This window comes from Entelurus aequoreus, linkage group LG12, assembly GCF_033978785.1.
Source record: "Entelurus aequoreus isolate RoL-2023_Sb linkage group LG12, RoL_Eaeq_v1.1, whole genome shotgun sequence".
Classification (NCBI taxonomy): Eukaryota; Metazoa; Chordata; class Actinopteri; order Syngnathiformes; family Syngnathidae; genus Entelurus; species Entelurus aequoreus.
Genome location: NC_084742.1, coordinates 22,163,068 through 22,180,468, shown reverse-complemented (window position 1 = coordinate 22,180,468; position 17,401 = coordinate 22,163,068). Strand labels below are relative to the sequence as shown.

The following is a 17,401-nucleotide window of genomic DNA, read 5'->3' as shown; positions in this document are numbered from 1 at the left end:
ATTCCTCTCATTCAATTGGATAAGGAAATCTATCAATACTTGTGACTGGTAATGTATATTTTGATATGAAGCGTCGAAAAGATCTACGTCATATGATTTTTTTTCTACATTTGAAACACTTCCTTGTGGTCTACATAACATGTATTTGTAGTTCTTTGGTAAAAAGATATAGATTATGTTTTGCAGACCATCTTCAAGCCGCTCTCTGACTGTCTCTTTATGTTGCGCTGTTTTGCGTGCCCCTACTTCAACTTTGTCTTAACGCAGGTGGCCATGTTGTAGTTTTTGCCGCTTCCAGATCGAGTCTTCTGACAGATAAAAGTTAGAACTATACGCTACTTTGTTTTAGAAATGGCAACAGTGCATGTACAAGCCAGTCTGCCCCACAACAAAATAGATTGATAAAGGAAAAGAAGGAACTTATTGACTACACATCGGACTACTATGGTGGACTCGCACAAAGCATACCATATGTGGAGATATCCGCTGACGTCACCAATTGGAAAATCGACACAATTGGGGAAAACTCCAAACGTTTATAAATGTTTATTTTAGATTCTTTTATGTGTCTCAGTCTCTGTTTTTTTGTTTCTCTACTCGGGCTGCGCCCCGGGCTGATGTAACAGTTGGTTGGGGGGCGCATAATAAATGAAAATAACATAACATGTCAGATAACTGTCTATATAACTCCGTGTAGGTTTAAAAAACATCACAAATGGCATGTTTTTTTACAACTTTTTTTGATTGTCGGCTGTTCACATACGAAATTGATACTTTGCTATCAGTGCTTTGCCTTTCCTTTTATTTGAGCAAGTTAACCCCCTAAATTTTACTAAGTGTGTTTGCATTGCGGTTGTGCTGCAAGCTATGTACTCTGCCAATACAAACCGGCTGCGTACAGAGCATGACAGGTCCGCGTCGACACAGACAGGTTCTCGCGCTGAAATTATGCACATTCTTGCAAGACAATTGTTATGTTTAATAAATTCAACAGCCAACAGGCAGAAGATCCAACTGGAGGAGGAAAATATGGTTGGACTTGCTTGGATTAGTCTCTTTTCCCCCCAGATTTTTACTGTTCTTTATAAGTGAAGTATTATTTAACATGGAGCGTTTATTATGGAAGTCAACCGGAACTATTGTGTTTACGTCGTATGTCCTTTCTTGCACTACCCACGTGTGCAACATTGATGCGCTTTGCTGTGGTGTTCGGTAAATAAAGAAACCTTGCGTATTTGTTGAAGAGCGTTAGAGCTGACGCAGTAAAGAAAACGCTGTGGCGCTGGTGTAATTTGACACATTGCCTATAAAGAATGGAAATTAATAATCTCCGCAGCAACGCACTCAGTGTAATTTAGAGGTAATAGCTATTTTAATTGCATCCTAATGAGCAGCACAGTTAATGAATACATATTTTCAGAATGAAGTAGTCATCTTTTTCGTCTTTATTGTTAGCACACGCCTAAAAATATCTCCAGCTAAATTCAAAAGCTGATGGCTAAATTAGAGCCACTAAAAAGGTTTATATTTCAAAATCCAAGAGCTGACAAATCATTAGGACAGTTGATTACTTCACTCCCTGCCAATGGAAAAAGGATGCAATAAAAAATGGGGGAATGGGGGAAAATAACAAAAAAATAAAATAAAAAAATGTTTTTTGTTTTTTTTTGTCATTAAAAAATACAATCATGCGTGCTTACGGACTGTATCCCTGCAGACTGTATTGATTTATATTGATATATAATGTAGGAACCATAAATATTAATAGAAAGAAACAACCCTTTTGTGCGAATGAGTGTAAATGGGGGAGGGAGGTTTTTTTGGTTGGTGCACTAATTGTATGTGTATCTTGTGTTTTTTATGTTGATTTAATAAAAAAAAAAAAAAAAATAAAAATGTGTACATTTAAAAATTTTATTTATTTATTTTTTAATTTCTTGTGCGGCCCGGTACCAATCGATCCACGGACCACTGGATTAAATAATTTGCAGTCTGACGTTTGAGTCTGAAGCATACAGTGTTTTAACAAGGCTCCATACAAACATGGGTGGGGCTTTGGTTTTTTGGAGAACTGTAAACTGTTATGGTCTTGTAGTTTTTTCTCAGTTGTTATTCCAGAAGTCGCAGAGGCCTGAACATGGCGATAGAAAGGCTGACGTCATTTCAGTCTCTGGGGCGCCCAGGGGTTGTGACTTAGCCACCAGCTGGTTTAGGAGGTAGTTTTCATTTAGTGCAGTTTGTTAGGTAGGGCGGTAGAGGACACGTTTTCTCTGCACAGACTGGATGGGGTGATTCCTGACAGTACAAGTAGGAGGTCAGTGGTAGTGGGGCACCGACACCCAGTGATTATCCTTCTGGTAACTTTGGAGGAAGACATCGACTTTAGTGGCATGTACGGCGCGGCACCACACTGGTGTTGTATATTCGGTGGTGCTGTACACAAGCGCAAGGGCACCTGTTTTGAGTGTTTGAGTGCTAGCTCCCTCAGGACAATCCGGCTAAGCTTCTCGAACAGGTTGTTTTGCGCTGAGAGTTTGGCCCAAAGAGCATTGATCTGACGTTTGTACATAAGCTGTTGGTCAAGCTTTGGGGAATTTATTGATCAGAAGTGCGGTCCCATTGAGGTGGATAGACAGATATTGACCAGTTTCCCTGTTGTTCAAATGGAAAGGTGTGACGGTGGTCTTGGCCAAACTCAGTTTGATTCTCGACCTTTGTAGGTATTCTGCCAATAGGGCCATATCGGCCATGAGTGTTTCCTCCACTTTGTGACAGCTTTTGCGTGAGTAGAGCAGTGCAAGGTCGTCAACATAACCAACTGGTGGGACTTGGTTTTAGGGCTGTGACTAATGTTGCTGTTAAATAGCATAGGTGAGAGGAATGTGTGGCACTCCATATTTTAGACCTCCGGGAGGGCTACATTGTCCGTCGCTAGTCTTCAGCACAAAGGTTAAATTTGCCAATATGTTGGTGAGAAAATTTACTTTGTGCTTGTGGGGGATCTTCTGTTTGAGCTTTAATGCCAGGCCTTGATGTGCGACAGTACCGTAGGCAAAGCAGCGAAATAGGACGATAGCTCCTGGGATCGTCTGTGGGCTTATTTGGTTTTGGCAAGGCAACCACGGTGGCTTTCTGTCAGATCTTTAGGATCAACTTGTAGCTCAAACAAGCAGAGTAGAATATTCTCAGCCAGTTGATGCATTTTGTGCCATGGTGTTTCAAGAATTCCGGTGGGATATTTTTAGGTCCCTTGTGCTTTCCAGCTTATTGCTCACATCTTCAAACTGCTGTTGGTCTGGTAAGAGGCAAAGATTTGCTAAAAAAAAAAAAAGAAAATAAATAAAAAAGAAAAAGGGATTTCAGACGCCCCATTGCAATTCAAAGCGGTTGCCTAGCAACCTGAAGCCTGATCATGCTGATCAAGATCAAGCCGGTGGATTGTGGAACAGTTTTAAGTGTTTCTGATCAAACAGAGGGATCTCAGTTGATGGGCTGACACCTCCAATTGTGCTCTAATCATCCATCCATCCATTTCCTACCGCCTATCCCTCTCGGGTCGCGGGGGTGCTGGAGCCTATCCCAGCTGCAGTCGGGCAGTGCGGGGTACACCCTGGACAAGTCCCCACCTCATTGCAGGGCCAACACAGAGAGACAATATTCACAGTTCACACTCACATCCATCCATTTTCTACCGCTTGTCCCGTTCGGGGTCGCGGGGGTGCTGGAGCCTATCCCAGCTGCATTCGGGCAGTGCGGGGTACACCCTGGACAAGTCCCCACCGCATCGCAGGGCCAACACAGAGAGACAATATTCACAGTTCACACTCACATTCACACATCCATTCATTTTCTACCGCTTGTTCCGTTCGGGGTCGCGGGGGTGCTGGAGCCTATCCCAGCTGCATTCGGGCAGTGCGGGTTACACTCTGGACAAGTCGCCACCTCATCACAGGGCCAACACAGATAGACAGACAACATTCATACTCACATTCACACACTAGAGCCAATTTAGTGTTGCCAATTAACCTATCCCCAGGTGCATGTCTTTGGAGGTGGACACAATGTACAAAATTGTTGAAATATACAAGTTAAAAGTGCCGTAAGTCGCTGAAGAGGCAACAGCTGTCAGCGGACTGCCATAGCAATGATCCCAAAACCCAAGCATTGTAACCTATCACAAAGCCCGGAAACCTTCGGTCTCATCAAATGAGTTTCTGCAAACAGGATACGAGGGAAGGCAGGACAACACATTGGTCTTACAAAAAAGAGACAACCTGAAATCAACCAGGAAAGCAGATGTGGCAAGCCTAAAATCAGATACAAGAAATATTCAGAAAACAGATATGGCAACAAAGAAAGCCTGCAAACAGAGAATAACAGCTTGAAACGAGAGATTTGTGATCTCAAAGTAATGTGATGAATTTACTAAAGGAGCAAACTAAAATGCGACAAGAGATATAGTTCTCAGAGAGGAAAATATAGCAATGCATCAAGAAATGAAGGTTCTGCAACAAGATTACATCGCTTTGAAACATATATGGTTTAGGAAAAATTAATGAATGATACAATCGTGACAGGGCTGCGCATCATTCCCAGATCCTACGCCGTAGCTGTGGATAATAGAGGAGAATCAGATTAAATGGATGTCGCCTCAGCACAGCAGCAAGTAATAAACTTTCTGCAATAAAAAAAAAAAAAAAGACTCATGCATCCCATTGAATGGAAGAAATAACACCTCTACGGTCATCCTCATGAAATCCACCAAAAACTGTTGAAACAGGGAAATAAGCTGAAGAGCACTGCAACATCACATCTGACAACAAACCGATAATTATTAATTTCAACACAATATCTTAAGAGTGTAACGATTTGTTTAAACAACGATTCGATATTTGTGGTTGCCAATACGATTCAGGGTCGATACAATTCAGGCCCAAAACAATTCAGTGAGTTGAAATCGATTCAATAAACACTAAATCACAATTGACACTTGTGATTTAGGGCTATATAAATAAACATTGATTGATTGATTGATAAACCAACTTTTTTATACACACAATGGAATTAATTCAGAGTAAAATGTATGTGTATGTTTTGTTAGTCAAAAGACAACAATAAATAGTGGTAGATCACACATGACTTTAAGACATCTCATTCATTCAGATTATCCACAACATTGTTACTCATACTTTATTTAGGGATGTAAAAATCAAACGTCCAAATACAACAGTTTAGACAATGTTATTGACTTGTGACGCAGTAGTATTGTCCCCATACCAATATTTTTGTACCAGTACCAAAATATTTTGGTACTTTTCTAAATAAAAGGGGACCACAAAAAATGTAATTATTGGCTTTATTTTAAAACAAAATCTTACGGTTTATTATTGCAAGTTTGTCCTTAAATAAAATAGTGAACATACAAGACAACTTGTCCTTTAGTAGTAAGTTAACAAACAAAGGGTCCTAATTTAGCTGCTGAAGTATGCAGTAACATATTGTGTCATTTATCATTCTATTATTTTGTCAAAATTATTAAGGACAAGTGGTAGAAAATGAATGATTAATCTAATTGTTTATTTACCGTTAATATCTGCTTATTGTCTGTTTCAACATGTTCTATCTACACTTCTGTTAAAATGCAATCACTTATTCTTCTGTTTGATACTTTACATTAGTTTTGGATGATACCACAAATGTGGGTATCAATCCGATACCAAGTAGTTACTTGATCATACATTGGTCATATTCAAAGTCCTCATGTGTCCGGGGACATATTTGAGTTTATAAACATAATATCATAAAAAAAAAAAAAAACGATAGAAGATTTTGTGATGCTAAAAAATATCGATTTAATCATAGTAGTATCGACTAGATACGCTCCAGTACTTGGTATCATTACAGTGGATGTTAGGTGTAGATACACCAATGGCATTTGTTGATATTAGAGTTTCCCAGATGAATTGGCGCTGCAGAGAATTCTGGGAATTTGTTCTGTAGTGTTTTTGTTGTGTTGCAGTGCAAATATTCTCTCAAAATGTGTTTGTCATTGTTGTTTAGTAGGGTTTCACTATATGGCACATGTTTATGACAGTGTTGGCGTTGTTCATACGGCCACCCTTAGTGTTACATGTATGGCTGTTGATTAAGTATGCATTTCATTTAGATGTGATTAGTGTGTTCAAAGTTAAAATGGTCGCCTTAATAGATAATGATTGGACATAATGAAATCTTGTGTTGACGTTGTCAACTATAGACAAGTTTTTACTCATCCATTATCTTGGCTCCGATGCGCTGCGGTGTTAAGTGAAGCATGTATAGCTATCACGTGACCTACAGAGCGGATACTTGAAATAATCATACTTGATTTGTCTCCATGGAGACAAGAATTAGTGATATTGAAGTAGTTACTACATTGCTGACTGCGGACGGACATTAGCAGCTAGCTAGCTAGCCATGGCTTAAAGAACCTCTTCCTGAGGGCGTTCTGCATGACACGACGGGTGGAGGACCGCTACTTTTTAGAGGCGGTATAGTATCGAATACAATTCATTAGTATCGCGGTACTATACTAATACCGGCATACCGTACAGCCCTATGACGCAGTTATTAAAAATAATTCACTGCATAGTTTGTATTAACATTAAATAGTTAACTTGTTGACTAAAATGGCGATCATTTTGTATTTCTGATGATCCAAATAACCACAAGTGTCATTTCAACAAATTAAAACACTACCAACAACACCAAATAGCAGTGGAAAGTTCTAGTTATCTGTTACATCCGGAGCTTAAGTTACCAGCGCCAGCTTATTAGCATGTAGCATGCTCATCTTCTACTGTAGTGTTTAGATTCCCACTAAGTTACACAAGCTGAAATGACCACAATCGCCCCCTAGTGTACGGAGACACACTGTATGGCCAACAGTCACATTAAGGATAAGAACATAGAAACTAGAACTTCACATGTAGCTGTAAAAATAGAACAAACTGAATTATTTGACCAATCAGACTACTTTAGTGCATAAAAACACACTGACTGTAAAAGGTGACATGACATCAGACAAGGCAAGACAAATCTACAATCACTACTTTATAAACGAGTAAAAAGAACATTTATATCATGTACTGTCATCTGTGTCAGTAAAAGTGTTCACATTTCAGCCTACAGGAATTCCACTTCCAACTAAAGGAAACATGTTGCAGTAAATTGTAGGGATGTCCGATAATGGCTTTTTGCCGATATCCAATATTGTCCAACTCTTAATTACCAATACCGATATATACAGTCGTGGAATTAACACATTATTATGCCTAATTTGGACAACCAAGTATGGTGAAGATAAGGTCCTTTTTAAATTTTTTTATAAAATAAGATAAATATATTAAAAACATTTTCTTGAATAAAAAGAAGGTAAAACAATATAAAAACAGTTACATAGAAACTAGTAATTAATGAAAATGAGTAAAATTAAGTTTAATTAGTACTATTAGTGGACCAGCAACACACACAATCATATGTGCTTACGGACTGTATCCCTTGCAGACTGTATTGATATATATTGATATATAATGTAGGAACCAGAATATTAATAACAGAAAGAAACAACCCTTTTGTGTGAATGAGTATGAATGAGTGTAAATGGGGGAGGGAGGTTTTTTGGGTTGGTGCACTAATTGTAAGTGTATCTTGTGTTTTTTATGTTGATTTAAAGGCCTACTGAAACCCACTACTACCGACCACGCAGTCTGATAGTTTATATATCAATGATGAAATCTTAAAAGCCTACTGAAATGAATTTTTTTTATTTAAACGGGGATAGCAGATCCATTCTATGTGTCATACTTGATCATTTCGCGATATTGCCATATTTTTGCTGAAAGGATTTAGTAGAGAACATCAACGATAAAGTTCGCAACTTTTGGTCGCTGATAAAAAAAGCCTTGCCTGTACCGGAAGTAGCGTGACGTCACAGGTTGAAGGGCTCCTCACATTTCCCCATTGTTTACACCAGCAGCGAGAGCAATTCAGACCGAGAAAGCGACGATTACCCCATTAATTTGAGCCAGGATGAAAGATTTGTGCATGAGGAACGTGAGAGTGAAGGACTAGAGTGCAGTGCAGGACGCATCTTTTTTTGCTCTTACCGTAACTTAGGTACAAGCTGGCTCATTGGATTCCACACTCTCTACTTTTCCTATTGTGGATCACGGATTTGTATTTTAAACCACCTCGGATACTATATCCTCTTGAAAATGAGAGTCGAGAACGCGAAATGGACATTCACAGTGACTTTTATCTCCACGACAATACATCAGCGAAGCATTTTAGCTATGGAGCTAACGTGATAGCATCGGGCTTAACTGCAGATAGAAACAAAAGAAATAAACCCCTGACTGGAAGGATAGACAGAAAATCAACAATACTATTAAACCATGGACCTGTAAATACACGGTTAATGCTTTCCAGCCTGGCGAAGCTTAACAATGCTGTTGCTAACGACGCCATTGAAGCTAACTTAGCAACGAGACCTCACAGAGCTATGCTAATAACATTAGCTATCCACCTACGCCAGCCAGCCCTCATCTGCTCATCAAGAACCGTGCTCACCTGCATTCCAGCGATCAACGGAGCGACAAATGACTTCACCTTATCATCCGTGCGGTCGGCGGTTAGCATCGGATAGCGCGTCTGCTATCCAAGTCAAAGTCCTCCTGGTTGTGTTGCTGCAGCCAGCCACTAATACACCGATCCCACCTACAACTTTCTTCTTTGCAGTCTTCATTTTTCATTAAACAAATTGCAAAAGATTCACCAACACAGATGTCCAGAATACGGTGGAATTTTGCGATGAAAACCGAGCTTTTTGTATTGGATACAATGTGTCCGAATACTTTCGTTTCAACGATTGACGTCACACGCATACGTCATCATACATAGACGTTTTCAACTGGAAGTTCAGCGGGAAATTTAAAATTGCACTTTATAAGTTAACCCGGCCGTATTGGCATGTGTTGCAATGTTAAAATTTCATCATTGATATATAAACTATCAGACTGCGTGGTCGGTAGTAGTGGGTTTCAGTAGGCTTTTAACATTGCAACACATGCCAATACGGCCGGGTTAACTTATAAAGTGCAATTTTAAATTTCCCGGGGAACTTCCGGTTGAAAACGTCTATGTATGATGACGTTTGCGCGTGACGTCAATGGTTGAAACGGAAGTATTCGGACACATTGTATCACGATACAAACAGCTCTGTTTTCATCGCAAAATTCCACAGTATTCTGGACATCTGTGTTGGTGAATCTTGTGCAATTTGTTTAATGAACAATGGAGACTGCAAAGAAGAAAGCTGTAGGTGGGATCGGTGTATTAGCGGCTGGCTGCGGCAACACAACCAGGAGGACTTTGAGATGGATAGCAGACGCACTATCCGACGCTAGCCGCCGACCGCATCGATGATCGGGTGAAGTCCTTTGTCACGCCGTCGATCGCTGGAACGCAGGTGAGCACGGGTGTTGATGAGCAGATGATGGCTGGCGTAGGTGGAGCGCTAATGTTTTTATCGTAGCTCTGACGAGGTCCCGTAGCTAAGTTAGCTTCAATGGCGTCGTTAGCAACAGCATTGCTAGGCTTCGACAGGAGGCCCAGCATTAACCGTGTATTTACAGGTCCAGTGTTTGGTTCGGTGTCTCCTGATAGTAGTATTGTTGATTTTCTGTCTGTCCTTCCAGTCAGGGGCTTTTTTCTTTTGTTTCAATCTGCATTTAAGCACAAAGCTATCACGTTAGCTCCGTAGCTAAAGTGCTTCACCGATGTATTGTCGTGGAGATAAAAGTTACTGTGAATGTCCATTTCGCGTTCTCGACTCTCATTTTCAAGAGGATATAGTATCCGAGGTGGTTTAAAATACAAATCCGTGATCCACAATAGAAAAAGGAGAAAGTCTGGAATCCAATGAGCCCTTTTACCTAAGTTACGGTCAGAGCGAAAAAAGATACGTCCTGCACTGCACTCTAGTCCTTCACTCTCACATTCCTCATCCACTAATCTTTAATCCTTGCTCAAATTAATGGGGTAATCGTCACTTTCTCGGTCCGAATCGCTCTGGCTGCTGGTGTAAACAATGGGGAAATGTGAGGAGCCCTTCAACCCGCGACGTCACGCTACTTCCGGTACAGGCAAGGCTTTTTTTATCAGCGACCAAAAGTTGCGAACTTTATCGTCGATGTTCTCTACACTAAATCCTTTCAGCAAAACTATGGCAATATCGCAAAATGATCAAGTGTGACACACAGACTGGATCTGCTATCCCCGTTTAAATAAAAAAAATTCATTTCAGTAGGCCTTTAATAAATAAAAAAATTAATAAAAAAAAAAACGATACCGATAATAAAAAAAATGATACCGATCATTTCCGATTACATTTTAAAGCATTTATCAGCCGATATTATCGGACATCTCTAGTAAATTGTATGTTTTTTTATGTCTTACACACATTTGCACACACCCACACACACTAACTACAATTGTAGCCCAAGAACCAATAAAAAAACAAACTACTATATAAATGTAAAGTTGTTCACAAATAGGGATGGAAATAATACGATTTTTACGGTCCCGATTCAACTGTCGATTCGGTTCTCTTATCGATTCTTATCGATTATCGAAATAATCAAAATGTCCTTTACCAAAAATCACTTCACATTCTCTACTCTTGGCGAGTGAGTTGCCCAAAGATTCCCAGCTCTAATACAAACCTTTTATTTATTCGATCAAAAATACTGAAATTATACACCGGGTGCACTTCTCAAAAGCAAAATTAGCAAAAATATTTCCCCAAATTAACCCATTATGCGATAGATGTAAATTAGATAACGCAACATTAATACACGTTTCGGCTTTGTCCGAAGCTAAAGGGGTACTGGAAGTCCATCTTCGAAGCACTCTCGACGGTCTTAACAATTCAAATCGATCCAAACCCTTTAATTTCTGTATTTGGAAACATTCCTGAAGGGATGGAACTACCTGTAGGGGGTCACAAAATTGTTGCCTTTACCACCCTCCTCGCACGCCGCCTGATATTGATGAAGTGGAAGGAGGCTGTCCCACCCTCAGTCTCCCACTGGATAAGGGACGTGCTAGCAAACCTGAAGCTCGAGAAAATAAGATATACATTACGGGGATCTGAAAACAAGTTTTTTAAAGTGTGGAGATCTTTTTTGACTTTTTTTGACCAATCCTCTACACAAGTGCAGGAAGAGCCCTAGATATGTACCTAAATATGACTGCCGACGTTTCAGGCCTTGTCATGCTGCTTCTACAGTGTGTTTCAGTTTTCAAATACTTTGTCTCAAGTGCCTTGTATTGAACTTTATTTTTTATTTTTTTTACTCTGGGTACTTTTGTACTCTTACTTTTGTTTTTTGTTTTTGTTTTGAGTGACAGCAGGGGTAGGGGATGAAGAGGGTTTGAATTTGTTGTTAATGTGAATGTGAAATCAATAAAAAGAACTATGAAAGAAAAATACTGAAATTCAATAATTTGGTGCATTTGCAAACAGCTAAAAATATGTACAAAGCAGACTATAACCTGCTACCCAAGATAGTACAACAATTATTCTCAAAAAAGGGGAGAAATGTAACCTTTGAGAAAAATCTAATTTAAGACATTTGTATGCATGTACAACACTTAAGGTCTTTAGCAAATCAGTTTGTGGAACTAAATTATGGAATTGATTAAGCAAATAAGTCAAATGAAGTACTAATACGATTGTTAGCGCTTATATCAATATATCACCAATATCAATATATCACTAATACTTGGTTATTATTCAAATCACGAAATGTAAATGTAGTAGTGTTGACACTTTTTTGGTGTTTTTTATTGGGTTTTATGGGCAGAATAGATTACCTCCTCTTGGCTCTGTTGTAAGTGGACTTTTGTTTACGCTTATTTACGATAACGTTTGTTTACGAGTTAAAATGCAATTAAAATATATATATATATCCGTCAATATGTCTTTCATAATGATTGTGAACGATAGGCAAAATACCAAAAAAAGTGCAGTTCTCCTTTAAGAAACTATTTATACTTAAAGTGTTTACAAATTACAAAGAAGAATCATGATGAAATAACGTAAATTCCAAACTATAAGCCGCTACTTTTTTACAAGGCTTTGAACCCTGCAGCTTATAAAACGGTGTGGCTAATTGATGGAATTTTCTTTGCTGACGGCCATAATGAAAATAATCTTAAAAAATAACAAGCAAACACTGAATTGCTGGGATGTTACTGACGTCACGTCTGGCTCACGTCCTGCCCAATGAATACATGCGGTGGTCAAGCTCGCTGTTTTCAATGAGTACAACGCGCCATTTAACCTTTCTCGAAGAAAAAATGCCCTATGTTTGTGTGGTTTTCGGCTGTGCAAATACTTCAAATCGCGAAAAGGTTAAAGGTTTCTTCAGAGTTCCTCAAGAGGTAATTAAAAAAGGAGGAAGGGTGCACGATTTTACGAAACAATGAGAAAAGCAGCACACACTCCAGTCCAAGGGAGCACACTAGAAGAATGCATGAGTTTGTAGTGATCACTTTGTTAAAGGTTTGATTGATATGCTTTTAACGTTTATTCTTTCCCATTTAGGTATTACTTTGATATTATTTGCATTTATTAAACACGTTAGCTACAAGTGTTTCGAAAAGCACCAACTCGGCAAGTCTTAATAAAAGAAAGCAAATCTTGGCAAAACCTAAAAGGGTTAAGCTTTTATTAAAGGCAACAATCATAAATGAAGCTTTTAGCACATACAGACATCTGCATTCATATTTTGATAAAGACGGGGGAAAACACGCTACTCGTAAACGGCGCGTGCAACAACAACAAACATGACAGTCGACGCGAAACTAAATCATGAAATGCAACCTTACCGGAGCAACAACGATGCATATTATTCCGGTTGAGTCTTGGATTCAATTTCTTTGATCCAGCCACACAAAGAAGTTGTAGACCTCCATGCTTTCCCTAGTTTTCATCTGTTTTGTCATGTATGATGTGTGGAGCACAATAGTTCGAAACATCTCAGAACATCTTCGCTTCAATGATCACCACTGGTTTTCACTGCCGGGAAGAAGTCACGTGGCGGAATATAATTAATAGGTGTGTTATTGTTTGTGCTCTGGTGTCATCTTTTAGACGAGTTCGCTCACTGCAGATGCTGTATTGCCCTTCTGTTTAGACAGAGCTATGAACCAGAAGTACAAGCGGCCGTCTAAACTAAGCGATTTGCGGCGCAGATATCAACCTATTATAAAGGTTTGGAGCGAATACAATTTAGAAATCCCACAAAAAATCCTTGCTTAATGTGATAGACTGTAAAAAGGCTTCAAAAGACTTAAATCTAGGGTAATTAAAACTTGTGTCACTAGGCAGAATTTAAACTGTAAATCTCACCGCCCACTTTGCGCACCTCGCTGATAGTCCCTTCCATTCTCCTCCTCTCTGGAAGTGCACGAAATTGCGCACAAGAGCTGTACGTGCACACGCATAGGTTGTTGACAGTGAAGTTACATCGAAGGATACTCTAGTTCATATTTTGTTGCAGACTATCGATAACACACGTCGCCATGTGAAAGGATACACACATAATTTAGGAAAATGGAACATTAGATTACCTGTCTGGAAGGAAAACAGCCACTTGACCAAAGTTATAGTCCGAGAGGTGTTGTTGATAAATGGCTTTCACTTTGCATAGTAGAGTTTTTACTTGCACTTACAGATGTAGCGACGAACTGTAGTTACTGACAGTGGTTATCTGAAGTGTTATTGAGCCAATGTGGTGATATCCTTTACACACTGATGTCGCTTTTTGATGCAGTACCGCCTGAGGGATCCAAGGTCACGGGCATTCAATGTTACGTGCAGTGATTTCTCCAGATTGTCTGAACCTTTTGATGATATTACAGACCGTAGATGGTGAAATCCCTAAATTTCTTGCAATAGCTCATTGAGAAATGTTGTTCCTAAACTGTTCGACAATTTGCTCACGCATTTCTTCACAAAGTGGTGACCCTTGCCCCATCCTTGTTTGTAAATGACTGAGCATTTCATGGAAGCTGCTTTTATACCCACATGTTCCAAATTATTACCTGTGGGATGCTCCAAATAAGTGTTTGATGAGCATTCCTCAACTTTCTCAGTCTTTTTTCCCCACTTGTGCCAGATTTTTTTAAACATGTTGCAGGCATCAAATTCCAAATGAGCTAACATTTGCAAAACAAAGTTTCTCAGTTCGAACGTTAAGTGTCTTGTCTTTGCAGTGCATTCAATTGAATATAGGTTGAAAAGGATTTGCAAATAATTGTATTCTGTTTTTATTTACGATTGACACAACATGCCAATTTCACTGGTTTTGGGTTTTGTATATATACATATATACACACATATATACACATACAGTATATACATGCATATACATATATATACAGTTGTGGTCAAAAGTTTACATACACTTGTGAAGGACAATGTCATGGCTGTCTTGAGTTTCCAATAATTTCTACAACTTATTTTTTTGTGATAGAGTGATTGGAGCACATACTTATTTGTCACAAAAAACATTCATGAAGTTTTGTTCTTTTATGAATTTATTATGGGTCTACTGAAAATGTGACCAAATCTGCTGGGTCAAAAGTATCGTACAGCAACATACATTATCAATTTTGGTGATGTAGAAAAGTTACAATCAAATCAAATTAGCTTCATGGCATGGCCTCTTAACTTCATGTGAGTGATTATGATTGACGACACCTATTGACTTCTCTGAGCCCATTTAAATAGGGCTCATGTGATGCAGTTATTAGACTCGGTTACAAATGCGACAATGTATACATACAGCAATGTTAATATTTGGTTACATGTCCCTTGGCGAATTTCATCTGCAATAAGGCGCTTTTGGTAGCCATCCACAAGCTTCTGGTTGAATTTTTGACCACTCCTATTGACACAATTGGTGCAGTTCAGCAACATTTTTTGTTTTCTGACATGGACTTGTTTCTTCAACATTGTCCACATGTTCTCAAAGGGGTTTAAGTCAGGACTTTGGGAAGGCCATTCTAAAACCTTAATTCTAGCCTAATTTTAGCATTCCTTTACCACTTTTGATGTGTGTTTGAGGTCATTGTCCTGTAGGAACACCCAACTGCGCCCAAGACCCAACCTCCAGGCTAATGATTTTAGGTTGTCCTGAAGAATTTGGAGGTAATCCTCATATTTCATTGTCCCATTTACTCTGTAAAGCACTAGTTTCATTGACAGCAAAACAGGCCCAGAGCATAATACTACCACTGCCATGCAGACATGGTGTTCCTGGGATTAAAGGCCTCACCTTTTCTCCTCCAAACATATTGCTGGGTAATGTGGCCAAACAGCTACATTTTTGTTTCATCTGACCACAGAACTTTTTCCAGAAGGTCTCATCTTTGTCCATGCGATCAGCACCAAACTTTAGACGAGCCTTAAGGTGTCGCTTCTGGAGCAAGGGCTTCCTTCTTGCATGGTAGCCTCTCAGTCCATGGCGATGCAAAACACGCTTGACTGTGGACACTGACACCTGTGTTCCAGCAGCTTCCAATTCATTGCAGACCTGCTTTTTGGTGGTTCTCGGTTGACTTTTGATCATCCTGACCAATTTTCTCTCAGCAGCAGATGATGGCTTGCGTTTTCTTCCTGATCATGGCAGTGAAAAAACTGTGCCACGCACTTTATACTTACCAACAATTGTCTGCACCGTTGCTCTTGGGACCTTAAGCTGCTTTGAAATGGCTCCAAGTGACTTTCCTGACTTGTTCAAGTCAATGATTCGTTTTTTCAGATCTGTGCTGAGTTCCTTAGACTTTCCCATTGTCGCGTTTGTAACAGAGTCTAATGACTGCATCACATGAGCCCTAAAATTGATAATGTATGTTGCTGTATGTATACTTTTCACCCAGCAGATTTGGTCACATTTTCAGTAGACAGGTAATAAATTCATAAAAGAACCAAACTTCATGAATGTTTTTTGTGACAAACAAGTATGTGCTCCAATCACTCTATCACAAAAAAATAAGCGTTGTAGAAATTATTGGAAACTCAAGACAGCCATGACATTATGTCCTTCGCAAGTGTATGTAAACTTTTGACCACGATTGTCTATATACAGTACGTACACATATATATACAAAGTGTTGGCGCTAGGAATTTTCAAAATGGGGTCCCAGGGACCCCATCAAGTCATAAAAATGGGGTCCCACAGTACATTTTTGGGGTCCCACTTTTTTGTAACCGTTTTGAAAACAAATGATACATGTATGCATTATCCTGTTATATCTAACATTCTATATTGTGTTTTGGAAAAAGGTTGTCATAAACGTTAAATCATGTAAAAAATTATACAAAAGAAAAGAAAACACATTTTTATGCATATGTAAATGTATTCAGTTATAAACATTCATTCACTTTCTTCTTTCCTTAATGGATCTAAACTTTACCGCTGCCGGTATTTTTTTCTATATTTTAATTTAATAAACCGTAGGTGTGTTTATTTCAGTATTAAAGTGTAAAACCTTTTTTGCTTCGGTCATCAAATTGAATTGATTATTCTCACCTGTATGTAGATTATCAGTCGTTTAAAAAGTGCCACATCTCCACTTTCTTGGCAAATAATGCCAACTAACTTAGAATTGTGCAAGTTAGTTTTGTTATATATATATATATATATATATATATATATATATATATATATATATAATCTGCCAAATGTTGTATGAATGTGAACTTTTAAAAAGTATGCTGATGACACGGTTATCTTTACACCTGCATCATCCATCCTCTCGCCAGCTCTAATGAGTATTCAGAATTGGCTTCTTAAATCAAGTTTGTTGTTAAACAAAAACAAAACTGTTTCAATGATGTTCACAAAAAAAATAACCATAAAGCTAGAGCGGTCCAGTGTGTTCCTGGGGGAATCAAGTGCGATCTGCATAATTTTAAACAAATCAGACCTTCAATGACAATCAGGGTTGCGAAGACATTTTTACACTCAATAATATCTTCCCGCATATATTACTGGAAACACAATATTAAAACCCACAGAAATGTTATTTAAAAAAATCTATAAAAATCCTTGATCAAAAGCCTGTCATTCTATTAGTGCAACATTTTGGTAAAATATAAAATGTTTTGCTCTGAAAATTGTAATCATTTTAAAAACAGCTGTTTAATTTAGAAAGTTCTTCATGTACTCGCCCCACCGCCACTCTCCACATACAGTACATTAAACTGAGGAATGACACCGCGGCACCAGGCCTGCAGAGATGCCATGGCATGCCGGCTGTGGGTGCGGGGCTGGGCCCTTATGGCTTT

At 38.9% G+C, this 17,401-nt stretch overlaps 1 protein-coding gene across 13 annotated transcripts in view; it reads right to left on the bottom strand.

Moving 5' to 3' along the window:
* elavl2 (ELAV like neuron-specific RNA binding protein 2) overlaps window positions 1-17,401 on the bottom strand; it is a 161,317-nt gene that overhangs the window by 39,682 nt on the left and 104,234 nt on the right. The window lies entirely within an intron of this gene.